This window comes from Anser brachyrhynchus (assembly GCF_964034855.1).
Source record: "Anser brachyrhynchus genome assembly, chromosome: 3".
Classification (NCBI taxonomy): domain Eukaryota; kingdom Metazoa; phylum Chordata; class Aves; order Anseriformes; family Anatidae; genus Anser; species Anser brachyrhynchus.
Genome location: NC_137696.1, coordinates 58264220 through 58278832, shown reverse-complemented (window position 1 = coordinate 58278832; position 14613 = coordinate 58264220).

The following is a 14613-nucleotide window of genomic DNA, read 5'->3' as shown; positions in this document are numbered from 1 at the left end:
TGCATTATAATGACAAGTATAACACACTGTCACTTCTGACTGGTGGGAGACAGAGGTATGTAGAGGACAAGCTGTCAAATGCATTACTGATGTGAGTTCAAATGAGCAGTCTTTTTTACCCCTTGAAAAAGAGGAGCTGAATTCTGTTTTTAAACTTTTTGAATTTATTGATTAAATGAGGGGAGATGCTTTGAATTTACATCAGCACAAATATTAATCAGTGAAGAAAGAGAAGAACTTCCAGGGGATATAAATGTGATGTGTATCTTCATGCGTTAAATAAATAAATAAATTAATTAATAATAATAATAAAAAAATCATGGGTAAACCAACAGTAGGTACACAATGTAGTTCTGGCAGGTAAAGAATCACTTTCTGGCTTGCAAGCTAGTGTGAGGAAATGTAGAAAAAAGAAAGTTTTAAGGGGTTTCTGAAGCCTGGAGTAGTCTCTTCCTGCCTCAGGGCTGTGTAGTCCCTTCCTGCAGGTCTGGTGGGGCAAAGATTTCTGAGAGGCATTCATGCTTTCCCCACTGGTATATTGTGACTCCTCTCTTTTTCTTTGCCCTCCAGTGATTGGCTATATGTTTTTCATTTAACAAAAATACATACAGAGGAGAGATACTTTACTGGGTGTGTAAATATTAATTTAATTGAATTAGATTAATTGAATTAGATTAATTGAATGTAGATATTAATTTAATTGAAACCTTTTTTTTAAAAAAAAAAAAAAAAAGCTGGCCAGGGCTCGTGGTGATGATGGTCAAATATGATCTGAAACAAACAGAACCCAGATCTTAGCTAGAGTCAGTCAGTGCCAGACAAGAGTCATACCACTGTCATTGGCAGCAGAAAATGATCACTCTGTCAGAATTTTAAAGCAACTTTCTGTAAACAACTTTTCAGTTTTTCAGTTGCTTTAGTGTTACTGGCATTTCTCAAGAAAACAAGATATATATGTTGAATTCTCCTGAGTGAACCCACAAAAAAAATTTATTTCAAATGTAAACAGAGTTCACCAAAAACAGACAATGAAAAAGTGGAATGAACATCCAGTGAAACTTCTTTTTTTGACACTTTCCATTTGGAGATTATGATTTAGGCTGGGATTTCCTTTAATTGTTTCATGTTTCAGCAGCCTCATATTTGTCCTTGGTTAGTTTTACAGTTCTCCGGATGCATGAATTAAAACTCAGGAATTCTTTGACCACTGATGAAAAATATTCCTGTCCCCCATCAAACTACCCCTTTTAAGGGCTGCTCACAATGTGACAAAAGACAGAAACTACTGCCTGAATTTAGTCTTTAATGACTCACTTTCATCTTCATCAATATTAAACTGTGGAATTCTTCAGTTTTCCTGCTACAGATCACAGTCTCCAGTGAAAGGGTTAGCCTACTTCCGAGTGCTGACTGTATCAGAATACACCTTTTGATATGATATACCTGCTATGATATGGCTTCAGTAGTGTCAATATTTGGAGGAGGCAAAGATGAGCTTTTGGGGGCTAATAGAAAGTCAGGCACTGTTCTTCTGGCACTGTTTTGTATCTAACAGCGTAATGCTTTGTGTACATGTGTAGCCCATATGGAGCTAGCAGCTTGGACTCCAACTTAAAAACTCCAGACTTAAACTTTTATTTTGTCAGAAGACAAAATTGTGAATAAGCAACTCAGAACAGAAAACAAAGTACTGTCATTGTCTGAGGTTTCCTCACTCACAAGGAATTCATTGGATAAAATGGAGGCACAAACCCACCTGGCTTCAGCCCTAAAGTTGAAGCTTGATAAATTACAGAATAGGATTACATAACATGGTTGCTTACTAGGGGTAGAGATCAACAGCCAGAGTAATCCTCCTTCGTTCTTCGTTCTCCTACAAAAGCATCCTGTGAACCACTTCTCATTCAGCCGATGAAGATGAAATCCCCCATATGTTTTCCAAAAAGTGAAAACTTTCATCCAATGGCCAAATTTGCCATTTGTACACAAATTTACAATCTAAGAAAGAGACTTGGCATTATGTCTTCAGAGTACAACTTCTCCTTGTGTTAGAGGTAAAAGGGGTAGTGCAACAATAGACCTCCATCTGCCCAGTTGTACATCCCTGAATCTCCTGAGACATGAAGTACTGAAGCATGACATTTAGTAGACTCATTATCTTAATTCAGATTAACATCCTATTCTTTCTAGTATTCATTAAGAAAGGGACCAAGTAAGGGGACAGAAAGAATCAACATCCATAGTTCAATATAACCACAAAATTAAATTGTTTTAACATTTTCGTAGTAACTGATAGAGCTCCACAACTGAGCTGTAAATTTTGCATCATATATCAGCATTGGATAAAAAGTCTTCCCTTGACATTATATTCTCTCCTGCCTGCTGTTAAAAAGATCGAATGAAACTGCATCTGTTCTTCTCACTCCCTAAGGAGGTCTGAAATTTTAAATTGCATTGACAAATAACATTCACAGATATATTTATATTTGTTCACACTGAGAATGTTTATTGTCTTTCACAGACATCAGTTTGTTGATATGATCAGCAGGTGTCTGACTTACTTTTAAAGTGCATGAACTATTTAGGAGCAGAATTGTATTTGTCCCAAGTTGCCAACATAACATTTAATGGACTTGACACGACGTATGACATTGTTTTAGAACAGGCAAAAATATTCCAGTGTGTTACCGTGTGCATGTGGACTTTTACATCAATGTACCCTTGTGGACACCAGTACCTCTGCAGAGTGTTGCTGTTCTTAGATGGGCAAAGACTATTATTTGTAGATAATCTTTTATTGAGTTGTAAACTATGACTTACCATTGAAATTGTCTTCATCTTATCACACTGTTAACAATACCAAGATATACAGCACACTGGATTCAAAGTACTTTTCTGAGACCCAGTTTTATTTTTATTTTAACGGAAGCAGGACCCTACTGTCATTTCATTACATGTGGAAGAAAAAAGCCTAATCAAAACACATGGAAGCGAGTGAAAACATCCCTATATATACTGAGATAGGTGCAGCTTGGGCAGATAAATATTTAGAAAGTATTTATATCTCCTGTATATCTGAAATCTCTTCCAGAAATGAGATGGGAAGCTTGGTAAGAACGAAATCTTTAGAGTCCATAGGGTTTTATGACTGTTTCCAAAACTAATACTTCTATAGATTCCAATACTAAAAAATAATAATATAAATATAAATATAAATATAAATATAAATATAAATATAAATATAAATATAAATATAAATATAAATATAAATATAAATATAAATATAAATATAAATATAAATATAAATATAAATATAGATATAAATATAAATATAAATATATATATATATATAAAAAATCCAGAACCACTTTATAACATGGCTTGTCCCAGTCTAATGCAATACACCTGGATTACTTCATTATTCTTTCCAGACTATATCCAGTCTACCAGGCTTGTCACAAAAATAAAATAAAATAAAATAAAATAAAATAAAATAAAATAAAATAAAATAAAATAAAATAAAATAAAATAAAATAAAATAAAATAAAATAAAATAAAATAAAATAAAATAATAATTAAAAAAATCTTTGTGGAATTAAATGTTAGAAGACACACCATTTTGGTCTGACTTATTTAGGGTTCTTGTGAGTATACTGCTTAATTTTCATGACTGTATTTGTTTGATAGGAGAGCAAATTGAAAATTCTTCTTTCATTTTCCAAGGCAAATGTCTTGTGACAGTAAATGTCTGGTTTCCATGTCACACCAGAGACAAGGAAGTAATGTGAAGTGAAATAATGACAAACATTTGATAATTATGGCCAGGTCCATCAGTTTACTAACACTAAAAAAATAATAATCTAGGAAAACAAAACCTTTTCTGTATTTTTTAGGGAGAGGAAATCCTATAGGGAAGGTTAAGAATGAAGACATGATAAACAATTGAAGGAAATTGCCTTTCATCAGTTCTGAATGTTTAATTTCTTCCTCTGATTGACAGTTTTTTGATCACACTGCTGTCATGGAGTATTCATTGATTTTTACAAATCAAACAAGCCCGGAATGCAATTAATGAGAAAATTAACTGGATTTGTATCTCCCTGTTATTATAGCTTAGATTTACCCAAGGAAAATTAAACTATACATGATGTCATAATGTTTTAAAGTATGTAAAGCCTTGATTAATCACCCAGAAAAGTACAAAGATTGCCACAATACTTTGTAACACTGTAAGCAATGTTTTAAGGGACTATAAAGTCCATAGGTAATGCCTTGTATGCTAACTTAGCTTATTATTATTTATCATTCTTCGTACAGTTTCCCCGAGGCATCCCATCTGGATCACAGCTCTGTTGTACATAATCACTGTACAAACAGGTTACGTTAAGACTAGGTGATTTGCATTCCTTCTTTGTTGTGCAAATGATTGATTCCTGTACTCCTAGAAGAATATCATATTGAAAAGAAAAGAGCCAAGCCTCCTCTCATGGACTGGTATTTTTCCAGATGTGTCTTTGGCAGGTCTGTCATCCTCACCTTGCATGTCAAGATGCAGTTCCATAGGGCAGGCCCATTAACAACTGCAGTGAAGACAAGATACTGGCAGCAAGCTCCTGGTCTGTCCTACCTCTGCTAAAGTAGAGAAGTAGGCAAAAGGTTTTTAGTGGGAAAAAGATAACAGTGGTCTGTCAAGGAAACTGTATTTCTCTTAGCATACCCAAGAGTCCCAGTAGTTGTTGCTTGCACATATCTCTTCCTTCTTATTGAAGCAATTCTAGGCATCTTATCACTCTTCAGAGGCACTAAATGTTCAAACCTTTGCCATCATCCTTACCCATACGGACACCTGAGCCACTGACAATTCCTGCTACTCTCTTTGTAACTCCATGTAGCTAAGCCCTCAACAAGCTAAGAGAGCTTCACAGAGAATGAAGATGCAGTAACAATCCTTTGGAAAATGATGAATAATTAATGTAACCATTTTCTATTACAGGTCATTCATTTTTACTGCTCTCAGATGGCTTGCTATTATAGATACTAAGCTTAATAAATCTTGAGCCAAAAAGGGCAGAAATTCTGGACAAAGGCATCCAACACAGAGTGACTGCAGAAACTCCAGATGTAGAAAATCACTTACTGGTAAGTTCGAGAAGCTTAATACTACTTTCATGTACACTTTTATGAACGCTTTCAGTTTTACTTTCTTGAAAAGGAAAAGACCGGGGGACAAGCACTTCTAAGACATAAGATTTCTGAAACAGATTTTTAGCTTATAGAAATCCATGACAGTAAACCTTGACTTATAATGATGATCTGAACAATTAAAAATATCAGGAAATAAAATGATGAGAGATGATGAAAATGTGAGGGTACACACAGTTTACAAAAGTAAAGCAGAAAACAACATTACTATTTGATATGGGCCATTCAAAATTAAGAAAGCAAACATTTGTTAAGACTAAAATGTGGAATTGAGGGACACAGAGTAGAAATGATTGCTGACCCTTGCAATTATGATCACCTAATCTTAACAAAAGAGTTCTGGACTAATCCAGGAATAGTCCTAAGGCATATATAAGACTGGCATAAAAAGGCATGGATTGAGATATAAAAAAAGTAGGCAGTTCTGTGGAGAATTCTGACTAGACAGCAGTCAAAGATGATAAGGGGAAACAGTAATGGGAAGTTAGTGCCAACAGAAATGTTTCTACTTGAAGATGAAGATGGTATAGACAAAGATAGTCATATGTCTTTTGAAAGAAATGCAGCTGGATCTCAGAAATATGAAAGATTCTGGTTTGATGATGTCAACTTACATCTGGTCTTCATATAGTATCAGAGAAAATATATCAGAGAAAATATCTGCTCTGACTGGCTGATTTATCAGTTACTGTGGCCTTGTTTAGAACAGCAGTCAGTAAACTAAACAGAAAGACTTCAAATTCCTACTGAATGACCAAAATAAATCTGTATGGATTTTTCTTGGGATGTGTTGGGTTGACTGGAGCTGGGCTTGGGAATTTTGAGATGAGAGAAGAGAAAAAAATGGGAAGCATATAATATGATTTTTGTCAGGAGACGACAGAAAAAAAAATCCCAAGGATGTAGGGGCTCAACTCTCTGTCCTCCCTAGTCTACTCTGAAAACTCTCAGGTGGCTCATCTCTAAAGCTGCAAGCTAAGAAATAGATTAGGGGCCAGAAGAACATGGTAGGATTCAGAGTTCAGGTTCAGCTGGATCAACAGAGATGTATGTTGGACTACAGAGGGTGCAAGATTGTTGGACTGCTGGACACATTGTCTGTTTTGTGGTTAAAAATTCAGTGTAGTTTCAAAGCCTTGTACTCATGTAACCCATGTTCTTCCAGAAACTGGCAAAACAAAAATATTTTGGAGTTGGTCAGGAGAGCATCTGAATCAAAATGTAGACAAAATCAATTAATTAATTAATTAAAAATACCTCAATGACATTTTATTCTGCATCATATTCAAAGGCCTGCTGCTTATAAGATTGAAAAACAGAAGAACAGAAAGTCACAGAGTGACTTGGAATTATCAAAACCTCACCAGAAACAAAATGACCAGAAAGAGTTCATTGAAAAAGGTAGAGATTTCCAGCTCTAGGTAACACGCTCCCACTTGTGTAAGCCTCTACTGGTTTTACTGATAGTTCTTTGCTGTGTGCAGAAGGCAGAAGCCTGTAGCAAGTCTTCACTGCATAGTACTGGTGTTCCAGATAAATCTGCAGCAGGTTACCCTTTTATTTCTGGAGTGCTTCACTTCACACTCAGAGGTGTTAATCAAATCAATCACTATTATAGCCATCCACATCAATGTAAACTGTACACAAAATCAGGCCATTCTGATGTGGTCATTTTATACCCACCCTGAAGTTCCTTTGTACTGACAAAGGTGTGTAAGAAACATCAACAATGAAATATCCATCTCTGGAGAACTCACAGACAATTTATGAAATCTCCAGAGGAGCCAGAAACTGTAATCCCTATAGATTTGACTCAGACTTTGCCAGATATCTGTAAATAGTACTACTGAAATCAATGTGTGTAGGCCTCCCCATAATATAGAGGACCAGTTTTTAAAAGGTGCATTTGCTGAGTTTAAGTAAAACATTGTAAGGATATGAAACATCAGTGAGTTTTCTGGGTTTCTCTTGCAGTTATACATCTTAATTTTTTGGAGTTTGGAGAGACACAAAAAAGTTGAGGTACTTTTGGCAAGAGAAGCACTTTTACAAAATCTTATTCATCCTCCCAAGCACATCATTTAGCAATGGTTTTCTCTAGAAAGAAGACATTAACTCAAAGCCTTGAGATAGATAGAAAGACTTCCCCTTAGGGATTTTTTTGTCCTATTAGAGGAGCATACTTACTAAATAATTACTATGAGGAATTTTAACTATATTCTGTATTGTAGCACAGTATTTTCCTGAAATAAACATTGCAGTACAAAACAGCTGCAGCGTTGAAACTGCCTAATTTACTCCTACTCAGGGTTGAACATAGGAAACTTGCAGAGAAAAAAAAAAAAGAAAAAAAAACACATTGCAGAGATGAATGAGTCACAATTTGCAAGATTGCATATGCATATGAAATACAGCCACCTTCAGGATAAAGCACAACACTGTAAAACAGTGCACAGTTAAAGCCAAAAGATGAGTAACATGTAATTTTGGAAAGCAAAGAAAGAAATTTTGTAGGCATGTTAACTTATTCTTTCAATGATTATTGGCCTTTCTATGGACCAATTACAAATCTTATAATTTCATCCTTAGATTTGATCTATCAATTCAAAAAGTGTTCTTAGTCAAATACCTGTCTTTTTGTTTGTATATGATGTTTGTGCAACATTATTTTTATCTACCTTTCTATTCTGCTGTATTCATTTTTGTTAAAACATTTATGAAATAAGCATTATTTTTACAAGTTTTAATTTAAAAAGTCTATATACGTTGCAGCTTCTCATAGAAAATTTAAAACTTCTTCATTGTGATAATTGAAAAGACGGACAGTTTCACATTGTTGAATGAAAATATTCATGATGAAAAGTATGGATTTCTCATAGAAAAATCCTAATGTTGTTCAGAAGAACTTCTGGTGCTACCTGTCAACATCAAAAGGTAGAAAAAAAATATATCAGTAAGATTAATTGCACAGCAGTCACAGATTTCTGATCTTGGAAGTTCTCATGAATACCAAGATGTTATTCTTATCTAAGGAGTTTAAGAAATATTCAAAATGATGTCAGGAAAAACTAGATAAATTCTTCCTCTTACACATAGCATGCAGTGGCTCAGATACATGCCTTGACTTTTGAAATATTTAACATATTTTAAATATTTAAATTTATTTTTATAGTTCTTTGATGCATTTCATAACAAGACTAATATAGAAGTCAGAAAATGAAGATTTGGAACCTCAAGTATAACAACAGTGGCAGGGGACATCGTGGCAACACCACGGAACCAGTGGTTCCTCTGGGTAGACACTGGATGATCAGAGAGATAAGCTTCACATTCTAGACCTGTACACGGCTTTTTTGGGAAATCCACATTTGTAAGGTCACAAAAAATGGAGCACTCATATAAAAGATATCCTTATGGAGGGTGACTCTTTGCAAATGACATAAAGATTGAATAAGTAATACGAAATGAAGGGAATGTGAGAAGATGAGGAGGGGTTGGAGGTTAGAGAGTACCTGCATCCTGTTCACTTAGGAGTTGCATTTCAAAAATACCTCAAAACTTGGAGCAAGTTTTAATTGAATTTTTGCTAAGTGTACCTGGATTAGTAAGAGAGAGAGACTTTTCTACACTCCTCTCTTTTCCTCCCACATGAGGTAGAGTGAAGGGAACAATAGATACATTAGAAGTTGAGGAGGTATCTCGTAAGGTCTAATCTAAAATAAACTGAAGAGGAAGCATGGGATTTAATAAGGGGCAGGAGGCTTGCTGTGTCACCTGAGGCAGCTACAGCACCTGACAGGAACAAACCTGATGTTTCCTAGACATAAGAAGGAAGATGAAATCAATGACTATTCCTTGGGAAAATACTATTATTTTAGAATAATTGGTTTTTGAACCTCTTGGTTTTTTGTTCACTTGTTCCTCATCCATAAGTGACAGAATCAAGAAGATCAATGCTAACTTCATGTTCCAAAAGTGCATTTCGAATTCTCATTTTTCACAGAAAAGCTTCAAAGCATGTCACACAAGTGTGTGTAGAGGAGTGAAATACAAATAATTTGATCAGTCATATCTATAAAAATGAATTATGTTGGAAGATTTATTTAAGGTTCTTGAACATCTGAGGTTGACAGCAACACCTCTTGTTCCTCCTTTTTCCATCTCCTACAAATGTGTCTCTTATCCCAGTTGTTTTCTAGCCTCCTATATATTTCATTTCCCCGAATCTCTTTCCTGTTCATTCCCTTCCTCCTCTCATGCTTACTGCCCATTACCTCCTGCAATGCCATGTTCTAGGAATATTCCTCTGGCAGTGCTGCTTTCTTGTGTTCTTTTTAGTCCTTTGTGTTACGCACTAGTGTCACTGCACAACCTAGCTCGAGAAACACAATAACCCCAGCTGTCAGGACTTTACAAAAGCAGCTCCCATGCCTATTTGAGCTAATTAACATGACAGCTGATGCAGAAGCAGCAGAGAGTAGGGGGTTACAGTTTGCTCAGAGGCACTGGTGGATTACCCTGTGGTGTATCTCTTCTCTGTACTTCCTCATTTTACAATAACGAGGAAAGAGGAAATGTATCTATTGCACCCTTCTCTCTACCTCACATGGGAGGAGAAGAGAGGAGTGTAGAAAAGTCTCCCTCTTGCTAGTTCAACATGTCTCTAACATGCCTGTCAGCCCTTTCTTCCTAACAAGTTACACTTTTCTTTCAGTGTCCAGATCATGTTTTACTGTCTGTGGTTTCACTGTTGTTTATTATTTTTACAAGGATGAATGGATGTTTGACTGTAATATTTTACTTCAGAGAAATAGTTATTTAAATGTCTGACTTATTTTAAGCTAAATAATTTTTCTGTTCCTGAATGTAGTTCCAAATAGGTAAGTAAAATGAATTATTCCACAAATAAACCCAGAAGGATTAGTTCCTCTGCCTAATAAGAAGCTAATTCACCAAAGTTTTTATATATTGTTTTTTCTGATAGTATATTTGTTCATTTTTGAGTTTGGTGCTAAGTTTTTCAGCTGAAACTCTGCCTAGTATTGTTCAAAGACATCCTGTCTCTACCAGAGTGTAAACAAATTCAGAATAACTTCAGATTTGCTAGTTGAAAGTTTCTTGTTCTGTTCTGCAGCTTTTTAGTCTAGCACTAAAGAACTTTGTGATACAGTCCATGTGGTGGCACTATCTGATCATGTTTGCTTTGTACTACTAGTTCAAGTTAAACAAGAGTTAACATCTTTGATATGAATTTTTAATACATATATATATGTATATATGTAAATGTAATCAACATATATAAATACCTGAGGGAGAATGCAGTGAAGATGTATCCAGGCTCTTTTCAGTGGTGCTCAGAGCCAGGACAAGAGGCAATGGGTACAAACTGGAATACAGGATATTCCCTCTGAACATCAGGAAGCACTCCTGTGCTGTGCAGGTGACTGAGCGCTGGCACAATTACCCAGAGAGGTTGTCGGGTCTCCCTCCTTGGAAGTCTTCAAAAGCTGCCTGGACATTGCTCTGGGCACCCTGCGCTGGGTGTCCCTGCTTGAGCAGGGGTTTGGACCAGGTGACCTCCAGAAGTCCCTGCCAACTACAACCATTCTGTGATTCTGTTATATATATAATTATATATAAAGCTGAGGCATTGAAAAATGTGTTAAACAAGAGTAGGCAGGGGAACCCCAGTAAAAGCTCAGTACCCATGGGCTGACTGGGGAGTCAATGGGAAAGGCCCTCCAACAGATCACTCTATAGACAGAGAGGGGGGTGTCATGGAATAGATTTTACACAACTTTAATCTCAGGTTTATGGGAGGTAGGGAAAGAGCACCTTGGGATTGTTCAAGATTTATTAAAGGATGTTTAGAATAGGAAGCAAAGGTGGGGAAAGTGAGTAATCATGGTGGATTGTGAGGAACAAGGATGGGAAAGTAGAGGGATAAGGGGACAACAGGTTGTAAGCAGGATATTGGTCAGTATACTTCTCTGCACCTGATCAGCACAGTCTGTCCTGGCTTCTCATTAAACTCCATTTCTATCTCTTTTCATGGGTGAGGGGCTTCCTATCCTGTGTGCATGGGTGTGTAAGGAAGTCTGCATGTTTTGGAGTGTGAAGAACATTTGTACTGATCAGCAGGTAGAATGGGGCTCTGGCCTTGGGATCTCACAATGCACATGGACCTGTGTCATCCTAGCCACTATTTGACCGATGAATCTGACAGCTCCTGAAAGAATGGAAATGTTTTTTAGATTTGAAGAACTTTTGTTTGCATGTGACCTTTATATAACACAATTTTTAGTCTTACTTTAAACAGTAGCAGGGTGTCCACTTTTCATTGCTATTTTGTATTTTGAGTTTTTAGAAATGTTTTCTGATTTAGTATAATGTGTGAAGCACAAATGAGGAAAAATTGGCACAACAATACATTCCAAACAGATATGAATCTCAACAATAATGAGGTGACTGACGTTAGAAATAAATGCCATTTGCTTTAGCTCAGCTCTTGCCATATGCTACACTGATCTCGTTCTGTACATGTACATGGTTTTAAGTCCTAATTAGGCATCTCTAAACCATTGGAAGTTTGATAACTTCATTTACAAGAACATACCATATACCATGGTATTATATACTAGTTTAGAAGATGATTTTTGTTTATTTATTTATTTTTAATGTCTACTCCCAGTTCATTTTTCTGTAATGTCATCCTGTTATTTTCATGCCTTTCAACACAAGTAAAGTTAAGTGGTCTGTTGCAACACTTCATGTAATTTGGTACAGCTCGAGTTGGAGGGGGTATAGTCTCTGGCTTCTATTGTTATTCTTAAGTTACTGTCATAGTTTGCTCAAGCTTTGTCACATTTAAATATAAAGTATAAGCTGTAGAAAAATTAATTCGGTTTACAGTTTATACATTTATGCTTTACAGCGTACATGAAAAGGGTATGTAGAAATGCACATATCTCTCACGAGGTGTGTGGCAATTTTTAAAGTTGCATATTGATACTGTGTGGCAGTTTAGGACAGGAAGGAAGTGGTAGCTACTGCTTGCTGCAAAACCTGCAGAAAGAAGGGTATGCTCTGTTGCTCAGAGCAGTCTTGATTTTCACAGAATCACAGCAAATAGACTTGGAAGAGATCAAGATACTGAAAGAGATATCCTGTTCTGCACTCCAACAGTACATCAAAAAATAAAAATGCTTTCCAGGAAGAGGACTGACTAGTCTGTACTTTAATACCTTCCATTATGCAGATTTTACTTCCTCCTTATGTTATCTGGTACAAAGCTTTATTTCCTCCTAACATTTTCTGTTCTGATACAGCAATCTCACCTGCTGCAGGACAGGGACATTGCTTCTTGTCTTCTGCAACTGTGGACACTAAGAGGTTATTCCTTTCCTTTAATAGTGCTCCTTTACTGTTTTGAATGCTTTTATACATACTTTCACTTTCTGTTCCTTTCTATTCTCTAGGTTAAACAGCTATTTATTTATTTATTTATTTATTTATTGGGGGGGGGGGGGAGTGGAGGGTGTCTTACTTTCTCAGTCTTCCTTCAATCACTCTCACAGTTCTCCTCTGGATTCTCTCCAGCTAGTTTAGGTCTTTCTTGGAGTCTGGTGACCAGAATAGGACCAAGCTCAGAGTGATACAATGAGGCAAAGAGGCAAATCAAAACATTATCTTACTTTCTGAGGAAGGGTGCTCAGAACTCTTCAGTGCCAACAACTTTACATCTCAGCTAAAAGCAACAGCACTCAGTGATTGATGCTGTGTCATCCATTAGACAGAACCAGGACACTTACATGTCAGCATTTGTTATATTGTCTGTATTTCTTTGCAATTTGTAATACTTTATCAGATTACTCAAGAGAAGGATTTCTTGGAGGATGGTTAGTATCCTTCAGCACACACCTGGGCTGTTCATCTGGCTGCCATTTGTCCTTAGCTGAGGTCTTCTTACATAAGATCTCTTGGAAGCATGCTGCATGCTAAATAATTTCCTTTGGAAATGGTATGTTACTATACATCTTGTTATTTTCTTTATTTCTCTATGATGGAATTAATATTTGCTTCTCACCTTAATTAGTGTATACATCTAGTAAAGGATCCTTATTTAGTATAACCATTTAATATTAAACATGTTTAACATCATAGTGGAATAAAGTATAAGCTTAGAGTAAGGATTGTTTTCAGTGAATCTGAATATGCTTCTAGATTGTCCTTTCCAAAAATTCCCAGTCATGGTTACAGAGTATACATGGTAAATTAGGTGACCCCTTTTTCAGAAATGCTATCTATTAGAAAATATAATCTCTACTCTTTCCAGATAGGCTACCCACAAACATCATAGTGGCAAGAGTTTAGTTTGTAATTTTTTTTAACAATTAAAAGAAAAATAAGATGGTGATACATTGTCCCTACAACAGCGAAAATAATTTTCTTCTAGGAAAAACAAAACAATAAATAAATAAATAAATAACCTGGATACGTGCAGTAAAGCTTACAATGACTACCACCTTTGTTTGGAATATATTTTTGTACAAGGTGGCTTCCAGCTCTGTCCACAGCTGGAGTTGGTAATTTCTGTAAGAACAAACAAGAAGAATTAGGGTGATATTATATTCTCGATTAATATGCAAAGATAAAGAGATTTAAATAAGCCAGATCTTCTTTTTAGCATGTTAAATTCAGAGTGACTATACAGAAATCAGTAAGGTTTTTTGGGGTTTCCTGATATAACTGATAGACAAAATATATCTTGGTCAATTTAACTGAATATTTGAAATATATAGTGCAGCATACAGTGCTGCAGTTTTCCGGACGAAGAAAGCTTACTCTGGCAAGTACTTTCATTGTTAAATTGCTTCAAATGAGAGTATTATTATTATACAAAGTCTAAGCTTTAGTTGTGAAAAAGATGTTCTCTCTCATGTCAGTACTGTTAACCTAAGAAGCTAACATAAAATGTCATTTTCTGAAAGAGACAGCAAAATGGGGAATTTATTCAGCAAATAGGTGTGTGTGGAAAGGGGAAACTTGGAAGCATGTCAGCATCTACTTCCTTTGTCATCTTTGATGCTGCAACGGGCATGCAGTAAGACAAAGAAGAAGGAAAATCAATAAAGATAAAAAGCATCAGATGCAAAAGTCTTTGTAGTTCTCCTGCACAAAACAAGCAAGGAAGCAAACAAACAAATTAAAAAAAAATCAAAAAGAAAAAAAAAACACAAGAGGAGGAAAATTTCAGGGCCAGTATGCCTGGCTACACCCATTGTGAGGAAGAGAGAATTTTTGTGGATGGATGGAGGTGACCTACATACATACACTCCTGTTTCACAGTAAATCTTGCTTAGCTCCTGCTATGTCTTCTACACAGCAACCTGACTCCAAGAGTGTGATTTG